Source organism: Pseudophryne corroboree, chromosome 2, assembly GCF_028390025.1.
Source record: "Pseudophryne corroboree isolate aPseCor3 chromosome 2, aPseCor3.hap2, whole genome shotgun sequence".
NCBI classification, from domain to species: Eukaryota; Metazoa; Chordata; class Amphibia; order Anura; family Myobatrachidae; genus Pseudophryne; species Pseudophryne corroboree.
Window position 1 is genome coordinate 323184412 of NC_086445.1, and position 19369 is coordinate 323203780.

General features: G+C 42.8%; 1 long non-coding RNA gene across 1 annotated transcript in view; it reads left to right on the forward strand.

Annotated features, from left to right (window-relative positions):
* LOC135018102 (uncharacterized) overlaps positions 1-11824 on the forward strand; it is a 63961-nt gene extending 52137 nt beyond the window's left edge. The window contains exon 5 of the long non-coding RNA XR_010215862.1: positions 11586-11824. This is a non-coding gene — a long non-coding RNA (uncharacterized LOC135018102). The remainder of the gene's footprint in view (positions 1-11585) is intronic.
* The last annotated feature ends 7545 nt before the right edge of the window (positions 11825-19369 follow it).

Sequence of the window (19369 nt, forward strand, 5' to 3'; positions counted from 1 at the left end):
TGTCCCTCACAAATGAAAACAGTTTAAGCACATATATTTAATTGCAGTAGTAATCACCCTAATACAATGAAATATAAACTAACCACGATTGAAACCGTTCGCTAGCACTATTTGGTATACTCTAGGAGGAAGTGAAATTAATTTAACCTAGAATTCATTAAACCAGGTTGGTTTTACCTTGATGCTCATTGCCGCTTTAATAAAAACCATAGGAGTTTTGCCAGAATCTCTGAGCTCCAACCATCTCGCACTGCATTACATCTGGCCCCATATGTGTTTATACAGACATAATTCAAGTTATTTGCCTGCTTTGTTTGAATACTTGTACTAGCAAAGCATCATTTACCCAGAAAAATAATATCTGCTCCTTCAAGTTTAAATGTAATACACTATTGTATAGATTTTTTTCCTACTTTTTCTCTTAATGTATTCCCCATTACCATTTTAGTGTATTCCCCATTACCATCTTTTAATTTATTATATATCACTCAGTGCCATAGGGACCTTACTACATTTTCTACTGGGTCAGGAGGAATGGATGTGCATAGCCAATTATATAAGTGCTATATAAACAACTGTTAAGAAAATAATAATTATATTCTGCAAAGAACAGTTACATCATGTTTTTATTGCAAAAAGGAAAATGGAATAAATTGCTATTTTGCGACTCATCCATAATAGGACCACAAGATTCCAAAAGGTTTCTTTATGTGTTATGCGACTGATTTAACCTAATCTTTGAAATCCACAAACAGATTAGCATACAGTTAGTGGCTACTCTATTAGTTACACCTCGGTTAGTGGGTACTGGGCAAGAACTTCCTTTGCTCCCAAAACAGGGTGAATTCTTTATGGCATTTCAAAAAGATGCAGGATATATTTCTTAGAGATTCTTGTCCATAGTGACATTATTGTATTAAGCAGTTGCTGCAGAGTCATGCTGCAATTCTCCTTATCCACCAAACTTCTGTGGTGGATTGAGGTCTGGTGACTGTGGGGCCATTGGAGTTCACTGAACTTATTATTATGTTTATGAAACTAGTATAAGAAGACTTGTACTTTGTGCATGACATATTATCCAGCAGCCATTAGAAGATGAGTAGACTGTAGCTCTAAAGGATTGTAGTGGTCAGCAATAATGGTGAGGTTGGCTGTGGTATTTATATGATGTTCAGTTGCTGTGAAGTGGCCAAGAAAACATTCCCCCATTATTACAGCACCATAACCAGACTGAACTTTTGACATAACGCATGATGGATCTGTGGATTCATGTTGTTTACATCAAATCCTTGTGAAACTAGAAAATATTATAATATTAAAAAATATTGAAAAAATCTCAATCCTGCGTTTGAATTGGGAGTTTGAACTGGATTTGGACTGCGCTAAAAACGCGAATAATACAATTTCCCCAAACACTGCAACTCAGGACCATCATGTGGCCTCTCCTCACCTCTGCCTTGAGAACACCAGGACCAATGCCTACTACTTCTCTGTCCAAGAACATCATGACTGCCCCCAAGACTACCCCTCAAGCTGAGCAGGGAACTGAGGGGCGTGCGCATCAGGACCAGATTTTGCTGGGTCAGTTCCACTGGACATTAGTGTGCACTCCACATTCTTACACCCACCCGCACTGGTCCCCACACTCTCACACCCACCCGCACTGCTCTCAGGAGACCAGGACATTTATCATTTTCACAAATTAATGTTTTCCTGCAAATGTGTCTTTCTCTTCTTTCTTCTTACAGGGTACTTTCCCCCCACTGTGTGCTATTCCTGTAATGTGTACCTCCATTGGTTGCACACCCTGCCAGCAGTAACCTACACAGTGCGCCTCACATGGCAGCCGCGGATAGTTCCTCCATGGGCAGGGTGTGCTTCATTTGGATCTTTCCTGGCAGGGTAGAGCATACTCCTACACTCGTGTCAGTTTTCCCGTGAATGCATTTGGCCCTTGTATGGCTCATCTCCCACTGTGTAACCTTCGTAGTGCGCCCAACATGGCTGCCTTATCTGGTAAACTTGTGGATGGGATGAAAAATACATGGACCTGATGGTTTTATTGGAACCCTACTCTGAACCTAAGGACTCTGCAATCTCCCCGTTTTGTGTTCTCTTCTAGGGGTGGACTATTCCACCCTGGGTAATCCTACGCAGAGCGCCTAAGATGGCTGCCGCACCTGGTACCTTGTGAGGGTGGAATACACAACCCCTGGAGGTTATTACCCAAAATGCTTACACCAACCCTGCATTATGCTTTCTGTCTTTATTGTCTGTGTGGTTTATCTTTTGATGTAATACTTAAATCTTCTGTATTATGTGCATTGTTTGAGTTCTAGTTGGCGCCGCGGATGGCTGCCTCGGTGCTGCTCTGCCAAGCAGCCTTTGTGTTTAGTCCTACGTGTATAATATGTCTAATATGTCGAGTCTATTGTACAGTTGCAATGTGCAGTATCAACTCATACGTGTAATGTGTGTAATGTATGCTATGTTCTTCCCCCTTCGTATGCTATGTATTCCCCCTTCATGTTGCTGCTTGGCGATGCATTGTACCACAAAGAATTCCTAGTGTACGTGAGTACACCTGGCCAATAAAGCTGATTCTGATTCTGATTCTGATTGCAAAAAACAAACAAAAACAATGCACATACTGTACGTTGGCCCCCAAAGGATGAAAATAGAACCCAATTCATTGCCACCATTGAAAAAATAAAACCCACATTCATTAGCCCCTACAAGAAAAAAAGAAAACACATTCATGAAGCATTAATCATATATATAGAATCAACCTATTTCTTCAAGTTATTTCAAATGCTCATATTCTCCACATAAGGTTTCAAAAGGATTTGTAGATATACAATAAATCATCTATCAATTTACAAATGTGTTAAGCTGTTCTCTGATATTTATATCCATTTATCTTGGTCACACTTACTCTGCTTAAATCCAGTATCTCTCAGTGAAAATCCAAGTGTTAGACTACACACAATGTTGGAGTATAGCTACAGCTACAGGCTATGTGTTGTTTGGAAGTTGTACAGTACTGGAGAGATAGTTAATGGCACAATACAGGTACACCACTGATTATCCAGCACCCGACGGTCCAGCACAGTGCCGTAACTAGGTATTTGCCTCACACACAGCGCAGGATGACCTAGGGCGCAACCAGCCACCACCAGAATCAATATTAGATAGCTAAGTGACTGTCAGCTCTGCCTACCCTCCAAGCCGGTGCTTTCAGTGCCCCCCCACCTCATGGTAACACTGAGCCGCAATCATCTCCGCCTCCTCTCCCCCCCAAGCCGGAGCTTATAGTGTAAGTGCAGCAGTGCGGAAAGCTGGGAGTAACGCCCGCCCCCCCACCCCATAGTTACACTGGACTGCGCGATCATCTCCGCCTGCCCTCCCCCCCCCCCCAAGCCGGAGTTTCTAGTGCAGCAACACGGAAAGCTGAGAGTAATTCCCACCCCCCACCTCATGGTAACACTGAGCCCACCAACCGCAGGAGTTTACAGCAGCGTTGGGCGACTCTGTGTAGAATGTTGATCTGTGCTGCAGTGCCCGTGGAAGTTGAGATCCGCCTCCTCCCCCGGCTCCTGTTCAGGACATAAGATAACCGTATCATCAGCATAAACAATCAGCACAGCATGGGAGAGGGGGAGGGTGGGCAGGCACAAGGGCAAACACAGGATATTTCAGGGGGGGGAGGGTGGATTATATATACACCGTAATGTGTGAAAGGGAGCGCTGTCTGCCATAATGCGTGAAAGGGGACTCTGCTGCCGTAATGTGTAAATGGGATCTCTACCTGCCGTAATGTGTCAAAGGGGGTTCTACCTGACGTAATGTGTAAAAGGGGACTCTACCTACCATAATTTGTAAATGGGGGCTCTACCTGCCGTAACGTTAAAAAGGGGACTTTACCTGCCGTAATGTGTAAAAGGGGGCTCTACCTGGCGTAATGTGTGACACGGGCTCTACCTGCCGTAACGTGTAAAAGCGGGCTCTACCTGGCGTAATTTGTGACAGGGGCTCTACCTGGTGTAATGTGTGTAAGTGGCACTACTATTCGGCGTAATTTGAATAATGGAGACTACTGTGCAGCATAATATAAATTGGGATTATTTTGTCGCCACGCCGCTTCCCCATAAAGCCACACACCTATATTTTTGGTGCACGCCTACGCCGCACACTGGCCCTATTGTAAATATGGGGGGTAGCGCCAATGCTGTTTCTTGCACACAGCGCTAAAATGTCTAGTTACGGCATTGGTCCGGCACCTCTTTTAATCCGGACACATCAGGTACCGGGGGAAATTATGCTGTGGGTGGGAGTTAGGATGCGGGAAGCACTTAGATAGGCTGCAGGATGTCTTAGATTAACAGCTGGAGGCTTAGTTAGGCTGCGGGTGGGGGAGTCTGGCTGTGGGCGGGTAGTCGAGCTGAGGCGGTGAGACGGGCTGTAGTTGGGGAATCTGGCTGCATGGCCAGAGTTAGGATGTAGGGGACACACTGGATAGAATTAGGCTGAAGATGTGGCGTGGGGTGTCAGGATGCTGCTGATACCACCGTAAATGATACCACCGATAATTCGGCAAAACTGATAATCCGGCACAGTACTGGAACCAAGGGTGCTGTATTATAGGTGGTGTCCCTGTATCATAAATGATCACTGTGTAGTCCTTTGTTATGATAGTGTACTTGATTTTATACCATCTTCCTGTTAAAACAACATGTTATGGAATTTTGCCTGCATTGGTCACAGTACTATTTATCTCATAGTCTTCACTGCCTGTTGATGCTTAAATACAAAAGTGTATTTGGCGCAGATGAGACACATCAAAAGAATACAAATAATCTTCTAGTGAAATTTGCAAAGTGTATTTGAGTATTGTATTTCCAAAGGAGTAAAGAATAAGAAAAGATGTTGGCCAGTAGCTTAGTGCTACAAGAAAGAACTTCTTAAATTAACATGGCATATTGCAATAAAAACAGTTCCATATGCACCAGATCAAAATGGAATAGCTGATAGAACAGAACTATGAATGAAAAATCAGGTACATGCTAAGAGACTGTGGATTATATGAAAAATTCTGGGATAAAGCCACAATGACAGCTGCCTACAAAGCAAATGATTTCCCACAATGGTGAGAATCATAATCACAAGTGACAGGCAATGTGCTTTTAATATTTTTAAGTTTACATGAAAAGCGAAACACGATAAATGTATTTAATCAGAAAACCAACCAGGTTTTGCCTTACTATAAACTGGTGCTTTGAATATATCTGCAAACTCCAAATCTCGGGACTTAGAATCTCCCACCCTCTCACATTTGGCCCTGTAAGTAAACAGGGCCTTTACAGATGATGGTATGAGGAGACATGATAATGAGTATTGGAGTATGGGCTTGCTAAGAATTGTGGGCAACTACATTTTGGGGTGTGTTCCAGGCCCCAGAACTTTGTAACTCAGTCATTGCCACCTGTTAGTAAAATGTTCAATACAAGGGATTTGAACAATTTCTAAGTCATCCAATTCATTAGTACTGCTTGCTCTCTTCACCTGATCAACCATGAAACTAGTATAAATGGCACATGCAGGAATATTTTTAAATTATATTGATAACTCATGAAAAATATATTTTTGTCCTGGTGACTCAGAAACATTTACTGCCCCCTGTGTAAAAGGGGATGAGACAAGGGATGGAGAGGATTGTTGATATAGCCAAAGTACAGTGAGGGTGTATTGATGCAAAATGCATCCAAAGATGGCCATGCAACAGGCACATTTTCAACTGTTTGGAGGGGGACGACTTACGGGTACTTAAATCATGGTGCAAATGATGAAGCTTATATTGATGATGATGGCAGCAGCTGGCTGAGTCTGATTTATCAAATGCGTCCAAGACACATCTAATTATACACATATGTAAAAACTGCTACCGCTACAATAATACCAGAATTACAATGTATTGAACACTTATTTTCCTAAACTGTTTGGGAAAGGGAAAGCTGCTAAAATGTTTCTTAGTATAGTCTTTAAAGATAAATTTAAATTTTGTTGCATCTTATTTGATTTGTATTTAACATGTTCTATGTGACTTGTGTCTGTGTGTTTGCTCATGTTTTATACTCACAGTGAAGCCACACCAGTAGAATTCCTGGAGCATCTGATCCTGTTGCTTGCAGTGGAGCAAAAAGTTGGTCACATCTCATGTTTGTGACCAACTCTCCATCAGTAGCAAATGCTGATTTTATCCTAGCTCGAAATTATGTTTGTACTTTACTCTTAATAAGGCCCTGTATTTAGATAATTTTTCCAATGGAACTTATCTTGGATGTAATATAATTAATTAGTACTCAATTTTCGACAGATAAGGCAATGGCATTGGAAAGAGGGATAAAATAAGTAGATAGGAGGTTCTATTATTGCTTCACCCTGTCTGGGTTTCCCCTGAGAATTACGCTCTCTTCCAAGGAATGTTAGCTGGAATATACACAGCATTTTTTTAAAAATGTATTGCAACATAAATAGTTTTATTTTCCAAGGACGTTTAAACGCAGTGTAAATAAACCAGTATGTAGCAGAAATTTCTAAGTACTGGCAAAAGAAACAATCTGCATGAAGTGTAGGGGATGTCTGTAAGAACTCACTACAGCAGTATATCAACAAACAGAATTTGTTCTAGAGAGCTTTAAAGTAACACAGAATTTTCAATTATTGGAAGACGTTTATATTGCAGGATCTGCCCATGTTTCATTATTTTATTTTATTCCTTATTTAGTCTTGGCATTACTCTAAGTGAAAAACATTGAAAGGAAAGTATCCCTTAATGGCAATAATCATTAATATAGTCTACTAGCCTTTTCAGTGCTAAAATCCTTAATAGGCAAATATTTGAAAAAGGAGAGTTATAAAACATTAAGTACAAGTTAATTTCCTTTCAGTAGAAGGCCAGGAACATGATCTTTCTTTTATTAGCAGCTGTTACTTACTGAGAAATTGGATTCTTTCTAGACTATGATAACTTTTATTGGTTCAGCATAAAAATTATACATAGATACAGTGGTGTGCAAGTGTCTAAGATCACGCGTTATGCTGGAATGAAACATATACTGATGTTACTAATGTTCTACTTAAATGTGCAGGATATTGAAAGCCGGGCACTAAATGCTGTTTCAAGTTTATGTTTTGCATTTACTGTATATGAAAATGCCTGTGCTTCCCCAAATAAGCAAAAACACAAGTAATGACTTACGTCGATATTCTGTTTTAATCAATTTAAACTGTATATATTTACTGTTTAAATATTAATGTTTACTCTTTGTAAAAATGTATATTTCGAATGTGAAAAAATTCCATCAAACAACTTTAAGTGTGCTGGATTGGTTAAACCTACCAGCAACTGCTTTTTCAGAATTGCAATCCAAATGCACCTTGCTCCATACAGCTACACCTTTAGGATCACGCCCATCATTAAAGTAAATCTTTCTTAAAGTAGAATTTGTTCTTACTTCGTTTATGTCTATAAGAATGACGAGGTAGCATTTTAAATTCCACAAACTTTACAATCCTGTAGGATTTGCGTTGGTCTGAGACTGAGGCAGTGAATAGGTTGTAATATCCATTTGGAATCCTTATGTATCAGTGATGTGCTGTGAGGTCAATGGCTGGGTAGGCACTGGCTAGTATCAGAACCAGATTTACACACACATACTGTATATGATTTGCTGGTGTGATTTAACTATAAAAGTGATTAGAATAATACAAAGTTTATATAAATAATACAAAGATGATATTTATAAGTTACAAATATATTTGTATTATTCTAATAATTTTTATTGTCAAAACTCTGGAATATGTCTCTGCCTACCCTGCCTGCACATATACTATTACTCTGAATTCCTTTAACTAATATGGCACCATCATTTCATATTATGAACATACCTATGTGCCTCAGTGTATTTAGTGATTAAGTAGGGATTCACTTACTAGCGATTGTTTCAAATAGTGCTTTCTTAAGGAAAGGAAATCCACTTGTGAATGTATAACTGTAGCATGTAAGAATTATACTGATTTTAGCTATCAGCACATGCAAGGAGCTTGTCTATGTGTTGTTTTCCACTCTTGTGGGCATTTAATGTGGCACATGCGCAATAGAATGGTTCCAGCAGTACATGTGCATCAGAAAAATGTCAGTCACTTGACACAAATAAAATTCTTTTACTTTCTTAAAGCGACAATTTTACACATGATTGATTGCAATCAATGATTCTCCCACCTAAGCACGCCCATTAGTGTCATTGTGGGATTATGTTGTACACATTTAAGGATTGATTCAGAGTTCCACACAATTCCATCTGCATAACGATATCACAATTATAAGCAAACTGCGCATGTGTCGTCGTATGCAAATTAGAGAAAATCATCCTCATTTTAACTCGCAGCTGAGAGGGTGTAACTGGGTAGCATCTGGGCATAAGATTTCCATGGGCATATTGACTGAATTGTGGGATATTGGCACATGCAGAGATCTGGCCACCTTCAGTTTCATCTCCTGCGCATGGTGCAAATGTGTACTGATGGTGATAACATCTACTTTCACCATTTGATGTATGGGTGTGGTGTGGTCACATGAATACAGAGATCCACATTTATTTTGGAATGGGTATTGTGGCCTCAATTTATGTGCAACTCTGAATTAGGTCCTTTGTATATGAGCATTGATTGTTTTCAGAGTAATTTTTACCTTGATGATGATAATAATTTTCGATTAACTATTTATTGTTTTTCTTGATGTTAGTGCTCTGTTTTTATTTCTGAACCTTGTAATGCGACACTATTGCTTGTTGTTTTACATTTTTTCCCCATCATTTGCAAATTATTATAACTAAAACTGTAAGGGGAAATACTGGGGACTCAAAGATCTTGTGGGTTGAGTATAAGTTACTGGTGGTTGAGATGCTGGTGTTCAGTATACCAATGCCGCCATCCTGACTTCAAGTGTTTATACTCCTCAATATTTCACGATCAAGTTATAAGAGCTATGGAATCATTCCTGATGTCCAAGGTTGAACAGCTGGATATGGATAAGGGTATATTTCTTTCTCTGCTGCGTCTGGCATTAACCCGCAATTCGACGGAAAAATATACCAACAAGAATCCAGTTGTGCCATGGGATCGGCGGCGTCACCAGCATATGCCAATGTCTACATGTTCCAACAGGAACAACTTATGTTCTTCACTAAGTCATATAGGAAATATATTTAGCTGTTTACAAGATTCATAGATGATCTATTCATGTTGTGGAATGGGGGCTCACAAATGTTTGAAAATATGATGGAGGAAATTAACCAATTACCATCCCCAGTAAAACTCACTTACAAATGGAGTGATGTGAGCATTGACTTTCTGGACATAAAAGTACATCTGCTGGACAAACAAATTACAACTTCAGTGTTCAGTAAGGACACTGACCACAACACGCTACTATTATCCAGCAGCCATCATCCTCCCTCTTTAAAAAGAAGACTAACCTCAGAAGCTGCTGGTAGTATGTATCTGTAGTAACACCAACAAATTGTCATCTCAACTGGACAAAGTGGTAACCAGATTTCATCAAAGGGGCTATAAACTTAGAGCCCTGAAAGATGCTTAAAAAAAAGAGAATTGGCACTTGACCAGGAGGAACTTCTACAACTGAAGAATAAACAGAAGGATTCAAAGATATTTCCATGGACTACTGCATGTGATACATCTAGTGCAGTGATCCCCAGGGCAAGTAGAGCCTTGTGGCCTATAATTGCATCAGACAAAGATCTGCCTGTATTTCAGGGTGTCAGACCCATGACCTGTTATAGGAGAGGACGCAATCTCAGGGATTACCTGGTCTAGTCCGATATTACAGGATTCGATCAGGAACAAGGTAACACAACAACAAAAAAACCTGGATGTTATAAATGCCCTACATGTACGACTTGTAATTACCTTATGACCGGGAGTACTTTCAAACACCCCCACACAGACAAACTGCTCAACGTATGGCACGTTCTATCATGTGAACCTAAATTCGTGGTCTATGTAATAATATGCACGTGTGGACTGTACTACGTAGACATGACCACGCAGAAATTCAAAGAACGAAGGGCCCTTCATCGTTCTGGGACAATGGACACCAACTATCATCTGTCAGATATGTGATAATAGACCATGTTCCTGTCTCGCATAGAGGGGGAGATCGCCAAAAGATCTTAATGAAATTGGAAACCAGGAAAATAAGCTTTTTTTGGGACCGCACTAGTCTTGCAATAAATTTCTAATGCCCTCTGAAAAACTGATTTATGACGCTAAATTGCGTTATGGATACAGCAACCTTGTGCATGTGGATTAAAAATCCTTTTGCAAATATTTGTTGCTATCAGTGGTGCTCCCTAGAGTCAATAGGAGTATCAGCTGAGAAAACCCAACAAAAGAGAGTTGGAAAGTAGACTCTTGTGTGGGAGCACTCAATTCAGAGGATTGGGTGTGTATTAATCAATTCTGATAAAACATAACTTTATTTATTCATTATTAAAAGATGATTATAGGAGTGAATTGTACGTAAATAGTATAGCTACGCAAAAATATAACACTGTGTTGTATATAATTCATGTGGTTTTCAATACCACAATGAGAACCGGAAATCCAAATCTTTGAGCTAGTGGTTTTACTGAGATCACAGTAACACCTTTGTGTAATATATGACCATCATTTATTCTACAGCAATCCTATTCAGGATTATTTAGTCGTAGAGAATTAAATCATAAGTCATATAGAACCGAATGCCAATTGGTATTATTGGGGATCACTCTAGATCGGGCAGAAGAATTTTTTGCAGTACCAGGGTGTTCCAGGGTGGTCTCCCATCCGAGTACTGACCTGGCCCTCCACTGCTTGGCTTCCAAGATCTTGGATTTCCGGTTCTCATTGTGGTATTGAAAACCACATGAATTATATACAACACAGTGTTATATTTTCGCGTAGCTATACTATTTACGTACAATTCACTCCTATAATCATCTTTTAATAATGAATAAATAAAGTTATGTTTTATCAGAATTGATTAATACACACCCAATCCTCTGAATTGAGTGCTCCCACACAAGAGTCTACTTTCCAACTCTCTTTTGTTGGGTTCTCTCAGCTGAAATTGGAAGCCTCATGGATATATAGGTTGGACACAGTGGCTCCCAGAGGTCTGAACGAGAGGATAAAATGGAACTCTTTCCTATAGAATTCTTTTGGAATTTGAATCATCTCCTGTAATTTGAAGTGTTGACTAGATGATATACATTTAATATGATATCGTGCCATTAGGTTTATGTACCTTAGTGATTAAATACATTTGTATTACCTACTGGCTATTAAATTACACTATATAGAGCCCCTAGTATCCAGTACAGCTATTAAAACACAGTTCTTGAAAGTTAGATAAGGATTATATATGGAAGTTTATAAAGTATTTGGATATTTATTATCTTTATTACGAGCATTTCTATTCTGTATGTTGATTTTAAATGTCATTGTTTTTGGTATTTTTACCACAGTTGATTGTGAACACTGCTTCCCCTGGCCAAGTGCACTGACCAGGACTGTGCATAAGAGTTGTCATGGCAACCGCCGGGTAAGATGAGGGATGATGTAATCGGGCGGTGCCGCTCTCACTTGGCAGCGGAAGCCTGGTTCAAGGCGTGGAATGCGGGAGGAGATCAGTGGGCACTGGTAGGGTGTATAACGTAAGAGTTTTTATGTTATGTTTGCTGTCTCATTCTGAAGACTGTGTGTGGCCCCGAAACGTTAATAAACTAAATTACTGTTACAAGCCCTGCAGTGCCGTGAATTTACACCTACACTTAGGTGTTGCTCCACATGGTCTACATATATATATATATATATACTGTGTGTGTATATATACTGTGTATATATATATATATATATATATATATGTGTGTGTATTTGTATTTTACTCCTTTAACCCTTTCAGTGGTAGGTTTTCAATTTAAAAAACACACCCAGGCGCGGGAGCGCAAAGGGGAGGTGCAGGGGGGGCGAGTGGTGGGGCAGAGCAATGTTATCGACTGGCGATGGCCAGCCGGCCTTGCGGCACCCAGGAATCAGCATAAGCCATTTTACAGCTAAGTCCACCCCCCCGGCCAATGGGAGTCCAGGGGGTGGGCTAAACTCCACAATGGATAATGCTGATTCCCGGGCGCCGTGCACGCTGTACAGCTGTCCCCAGGGAATCAGGAGGTAGTATGCAGCGCAGACAGCATTGGCTAGCCCGGAAGATTTCCGTGCATACCACCGAATGGGTTAATGCAGTATTATATATCTGTGCAGGAATATTCTTTGCTGCATTTTTCATAGAACATAATGTATTTTGGAACAGCACAGCATGAAATACCACCTGCAAATTCTGTGCTAGGAAAGTATTTTGAAAGAATATAAATAGCACTTCCATTAGGGTGTCCTCAGAACATTATTTCATAATTCCTACACAGAGTTTATCAGTAGGGTTTTATACATTGTTATACATTTACAGTGTATGTTGGTGACTTTTTGTTATAGATCTGTCAATGATGTCTGATACAATACACCACCAAGTGCCATTTAATAGACTCGCAATGTGCCAAGCATCTGCCTTGTCATGACTCAATGATTTCTTGTGGTTGTTTACAGATTGTCACAATAGGCAGCAATTTATATTAGAGCACAAATCTCAGGTTATATATATAAAGAAAATTAATAGTTGACTCTATACAAAGCTACAGCATACTTATTTTCTTAAAAGAAAATTACTTACATTTTTCATTTCCATTAAATATAAATACTTTGCAATCCTGTCTGAAATGTTCAGATATGACAATAGTCTCTCTACTACTGCATAGTATCCTGTTGCTAACAGTAACATTCTGCAGGCCAGTAATTGGTTATTTCTGCTGCGGGCTCCACTGGGCTCCACAAGGATTGGACAATGGGGTGTAGAGTAGGATCTTGATCCGAGGCACCAACAGGCTTAAAGCTTTGACTGTTCCCAGAATGCACAGCGCCGCCTCCTATATCACCCCGCCTCCCAGCACAGGAGCTCAGTTTTGTAAGTTGGTGTTGCAGTAAGCAGGCACTGAACAGAGGAGCTGCTCCAAGCAGCCCTAAGAAAAGCATTTTATGAGGTAAAAAGTGAAGACTTCAAGGGCAGCAGCGGTGGTAAATGTCTTGTGACATTCACTGCTGCAGCTCCAGCTCTCCCCAGCGGCGCTGTACACTCCCGAGCCCTGGTTGCCGGGTACCTACAGCGGAGGCTCCGGTTTTCTTCACGTTAGACACACACGGCTGGGGCTCTCCAGTATCGCGTGGCCACGCTTCGGGAGGTGGTAAGTGGGTCCCGTTTACGGGACCCGGTCTTTATCGCGATCCGGCGCGGTCAGTGGGACGTGGGCCGCGCGCGCTGGCGGTGGACACTGGCAGTACAGGCGATCCCACTAGATCACCAGGGCATGGGCGCAGGTCAGGTTTTCTCTCTAAACCAATTCTTATATCGCCCACAGTACCCGGTGGTTTTGCCAGCAGAGGGGATAAGGCTTAGACCTGAAGCCCCTCCCCCAGCCCCAGGGCGCCATTTCTAGCAAGTGTTCCCGCCCTGGAGCTGCATATCTGTCTTTTCATCACTCCCTGTCAGTGTCTGCGGCGCCATTATCCCTCAGCTCACTGTTCCTGGGACTGCTTGGGCAAATCCTCCTATGTAAAGCCGCCTGGTTGTCAGCGCTGTGCCTTTACATGACACTTAAGTATTCTACCTGCCTTTTTAGACAGTGATAGTTAAGAAAGAGTGCACTTAGTCAGGGTTTTATAGTACAATTACCCTGTGATATACATCCAGTTCTTACTGTGTACTGTTATATCTATTGTTATATAGCTGTGTAAGCTAGTCCAGTGCAGTATTATTGTCAGTAATAACCTCTGCATTGTACAAACTGTGACTTTCTGTGTGTGCATTTGATAGTAGAGATGAGCGGGTTCGGTTCCTCGGAATCCGAACCCGCCCGAACTTCATGTTTTTTTTCACGGGTCCGAGCGACTCGGATCTTCCCGCCTTGCTCGGTTAACCCGAGCGCGCCCGAACGTCATCATGACGCTGTCGGATTCTCGCGAGGCTCGGATTCTATTGCGAGACTCGGATTCTATATAAGGAGCCGCGCGTCGCCGCCATTTTCACACGTGCATTGAGATTGATAGGGAGAGGACGTGGCTGGCGTCCTCTCCATTTAGATTAGAAGAGAGAGAGTGAGATTGATTTGAGACAGAGACACTTGATTTACTGGAGCTTAGGAGTACTGTAGAGAGTGCAGAGTTTAGTAGTGACTGACCACAGTGACCACCAGACAGTGCAGTTTTATTTAATATAATCCGTTCTCTGCCTGAAAAAAACGATACACAGTGACTCAGTCACATACCATATCTGTGTGCACTGCTCAGCCCAGTGTGCTGCATCATCTATGTATATATCTGACTGTGCTCACACAGCTTATAATTGTGGGGGAGACTGGGGAGCAGTGCCAGTTATAGGTTATAGCAGGAGCCAGGAGTACATATTATTAAAATTAAACAGTGCACACTTTTGCTGCAGGAGTGCCACTGCCAGTGTGACTGACCAGTGACCTGACCACACTGACCACCAGTATAGTTAGTAGTATACTATATTGTGATTGCCTGAAAAAGTTAAACACTCGTCGTGTGACTTGTGTGGTGTTTTTTTTTTATTCTATAAAAAACTCATTCTGCTGACAGACAGTGTCCAGCAGGTCCGTCATTATATAATATATACCTGTCCGGCTGCAGTAGTGATATATATATATTTTTTATATCATTATTTATCATCCAGTCGCAGCAGACACAGTACGGTAGTTCACGGCTGTAGCTACCTCTGTGTCGGCACTCGGCAGTCCATCCATAATTGTATACCACCTACCCGTGGTTTTTTTTTCTTTCTTCTTTATACATACATACTACATCTCATTATCAACCAGTCTATATTAGCAGCAGACACAGTACAGTAGTCCACGGCTGTAGCTACCTCTGTGTCGGCACTCGGCAGTCCGTCCATAATTGTATACCACCTACCCGTGGTTTTTTTTTCTTTCTTCTTTATACATACATACTACATCTCTTTATCAACCAGTCTATATTAGCAGCAGACACAGTACAGTAGTCCACGGCTGTAGCTACCTCTGTGTCGGCACTCGGCAGTCCATCCATAATTGTATACCACCTACCCGTGGTTTTTTTTTCTTTCTTCTTTATACATACATACTACATCTCTTTATCAACCAGTCTATATTAGCAGCAGACACAGTACAGTACGGTAGTCCACGGCTGTAGCTACCTCTGTGTCGGCACTCGGCAGTCCGTCCATAATTGTATACCACCTACCCGTGGTTTTTTTTTCTTTCTTCTTTATACATACATACTACATCTCTTTATTAACCAGTCTATATTAGCAGCAGACACAGTACAGTAGTCCACGGCTGTAGCTACCTCTGTGTCGGCACTCGGCAGTCCATCCATAATTGTATACTAGTATCCATCCATCTCCATTGTTTACCTGAGGTGCCTTTTAGTTGTGCCTATTAAAATATGGAGAACAAAAATGTTGAGGTTCCAAAATTAGGGAAAGATCAAGATCCACTTCCACCTCGTGCTGAAGCTGCTGCCACTAGTCATGGCCGAGACGATGAAATGCCAGCAACGTCGTCTGCCAAGGCCGATGCCCAATGTCATAGTACAGAGCATGTCAAATCCAAAACACCAAATATCAGTAAAAAAAGGACTCCAAAACCTAAAATAAAATTGTCGGAGGAGAAGCGTAAACTTGCCAATATGCCATTTACCACACGGAGTGGCAAGGAACGGCTGAGGCCCTGGCCTATGTTCATGGCTAGTGGTTCAGCTTCACATGAGGATGGAAGCACTCAGCCTCTCGCTAGAAAAATGAAAAGACTCAAGCTGGCAAAAGCAGTAGCACCGCAAAGAACTGTGCGTTCTTCGAAATCCCAAATCCACAAGGAGAGTCCGACTCCAATTGTGTCGGTTGCGATGCCTGACCTTCCCAACACTGGACGTGAAGAGCATGCGCCTTCCACCATTTGCACGCCCCCTGCAAGTGATGGAAGGAGCACCCGCAGTCCAGTTCCTGATAGTCAGATTGAAGATGTCAGTGTTGAAGTACACCAGGATGAGGAGGATATGGGTGTTGCTGGCGCTGGGGAGGAAATTGACCAGGAGGATTCTGATGGTGAGGTGGTTTGTTTAAGTCAGGCACCCGGGGAGACACCTGTTGTCCGTGGGAGGAATATGGCCGTTGACATGCCTGGTGAAAATACCAAAAAAATCAGCTCTTCGGTGTGGAAGTATTTCACCAGAAATGCGGACAACAGGTGTCAAGCCGTGTGTTCCCTTTGTCAAGCTGTAATAAGTAGGGGTAAGGACGTTAACCACCTCGGAACATCCTCCCTTATACGTCACCTGCAGCGCATTCATAATAAGTCAGTGACAAGTTCAAAAACTTGGGCCGACAGCGGAAGCAGTCCACTGACCAGTAAATCCCTTCCTCTTGTAACCAAGCTCACGCAAACCACCCCACCAACTCCCTCAGTGTCAATTTCCTCCTTCCCCAGGAATGGCAATAGTCCTGCAGGCCATGTCACTGGCAATTCTGATGATTCCTCTCCTGCCTGGGATTCCTCCGATGCATCCTTGCGTGTAACGCCTACTGCTGCTGGCGCTGCTGTTGTTGCTGCTGGGAGTCGATGGTCATCCCAGAGGGGAAGTCGTAAGACCACTTGTACTACTTCCACCAAGCAATTGACTGTCCAACAGTCCTTTGCGAGGAAGATGAAATATCACAGCAGTCATCCTACTGCAAAGCGGATAACTGAGGCCTTGACATCCTGGGTGGTGAGAAACGTGGTTCCGGTATCCATCATTACTGCAGAGCCAACTAGAGACTTGTTGGAGGTACTGTGTCCCCGGTACCAAATACCATCTAGGTTCCATTTCTCTAGGCAGGCGATACCGAAAATGTACACAGACCTCAGAAAAAGAGTCACCAGTGTCCTAAAAAATGCAGCTGTACCCAATGTCCACTTAACCACGGACATGTGGACAAGTGGAGCAGGGCAGGGTCAGGACTATATGACTGTGACAGCCCACTGGGTAGATGTATGGACTCCCGCCGCAACAACAGCAGCGGCGGCACCAGTAGCAGCATCTCGCAAACGCCAACTCTTTCCTAGGCAGGCTACGCTTTGTATCACCGGTTTCCAGAATACGCACACAGCTGAAAACCTCTTACGGCAACTGAGGAAGATCATCGCGGAATGGCTTACCCCAATTGGACTCTCCTGTGGATTTGTGGCATCGGACAACGCCAGCAATATTGGCCCTCATTCCGAGTTGATCGGTCGCAAGGCGAATTTAGCAGAGTTACACACGCTAAGCCGCCGCCTACTGGGAGTGAATCTTAGCTTCTTAAAATTGCGACCGATGTATTCGCAATATTGCGATTACTAACTACTTAGCAGTTTCAGAGTAGCTCCAGACTTACTCTGCCTGTGCGATCAGTTCAGTGCTTGTCGTTCCTGGTTGACGTCACAAACACACCCAGCGTTCGCCCAGGCACTCCCACCGTTTCTCCGGCCACTCCTGCGTTTTTTCCGGAAACGGTAGCGTTTTCAGCCACACGCCCCTGAAACGCCGTGTTTCCGCCCAGTAACACCCATTTCCTGTCAATCACATTACGATCGCCGGAGCGAAGAAAAAGCCGTGAGTAAAAATACTTTCTTCATAGTAAAGTTACTTGGCGCAGTCGCAGTGCGAACATTGCGCATGCGTACTAAGCGGATTTTCACTGCGATGCGATGAAAAATACCGAGCGAACAACTCGGAATGAGGGCCATTGTGTGTGCATTAAATCTGGGCAAATTCCAGCACGTCCCATGTTTTGCACATACCTTGAATTTGGTGGTGCAGAATTTTTTAAAAAACGACAGGGGCGTGCAAGAGATGCTGTCGGTGGCCAGAAGAATTGCGGGACACTTTCGGCGTACAGGCACCACGTACAGAAAACTGGAGCACCACCAAAAACTACTGAACCTGCCCTGCCATCATCTGAAGCAAGAAGTGGTAACGAGGTGGAATTCAACCCTCTATATGCTTCAGAGGTTGGAGGAGCAGCAAAAGGCCATTCAAGCCTATACAATTGAGCACGATATAGGAGGTGGAATGCACCTGTCTCAAGCGCAGTGGAGAATGATTTCAACGTTGTGCAAGGTTCTGATGCCCTTTGAACTTGCCACACGTGACGTCAGTTCAGACACTGCCAGCCTGAGTCAGGTCATTCCCCTCATCAGGCTTTTGCAGAAGAAGCTGGAGACATTGAAGGAGGAGCTAACACGGAGCGATTCCGCTAGGCATGTGGGACTTGTGGATGGAGCCCTTAATTCGCTTAACAAGGATTCACGGGTGGTCAATCTGTTGAAATCAGAGCACTACATTTTGGCCACCGTGCTCGATCCTAGATTTAAAGCCTACCTTGGATCTCTCTTTCCGGCAGACACAAGTCTGCTGGGGTTGAAAGACCTGCTGGTGAGAAAATTGTCAAGTCAAGCGGAACGCGACCTGTCAACAACATCTCCTCCTTCACATTCTCCCGCAACTGGGGGTGCGAGGAAAAGGCTCAGAATTCCGAGCCCACCCGCTGGCGGTGATGCAGGGCAGTCTGGAGCGACTGCTGATGCTGACATCTGGTCCGGACTGAAGGACCTGACAACGATTACGGACATGTCGTCTACTGTCACTGCATATGATTCTCTCACCATTGAAAGAATGGTGGAGGATTATATGAGTGACCGCATCCAAGTAGGCACGTCACACAGTCCGTACTTATACTGGCAGGAAAAAGAGGCAATTTGGAGGCCCTTGCACAAACTGGCTTTATTCTACCTAAGTTGCCCTCCCACAAGTGTGTACTCCGAAAGAGTGTTTAGTGCCGCCGCTCACCTTGTCAGCAATCGGCGTACGAGGTTACATCCAGAAAATGTGGAGAAGATGATGTTCATTAAAATGAATTATAATCAATTCCTCCGTGGAGACATTCACCAGCAGCAATTGCCTCCACAAAGTACACAGGGTGCTGAGATGGTGGATTCCAGTGGGGACGAATTGATAATCTGTGAGGAGGGGGATGTACACGGTGATATATCGGAGGATGATGATGAGGTGGACATCTTGCCTCTGTAGAGCCAGTTTGTGCAAGGAGAGATTAATTGCTTCTTTT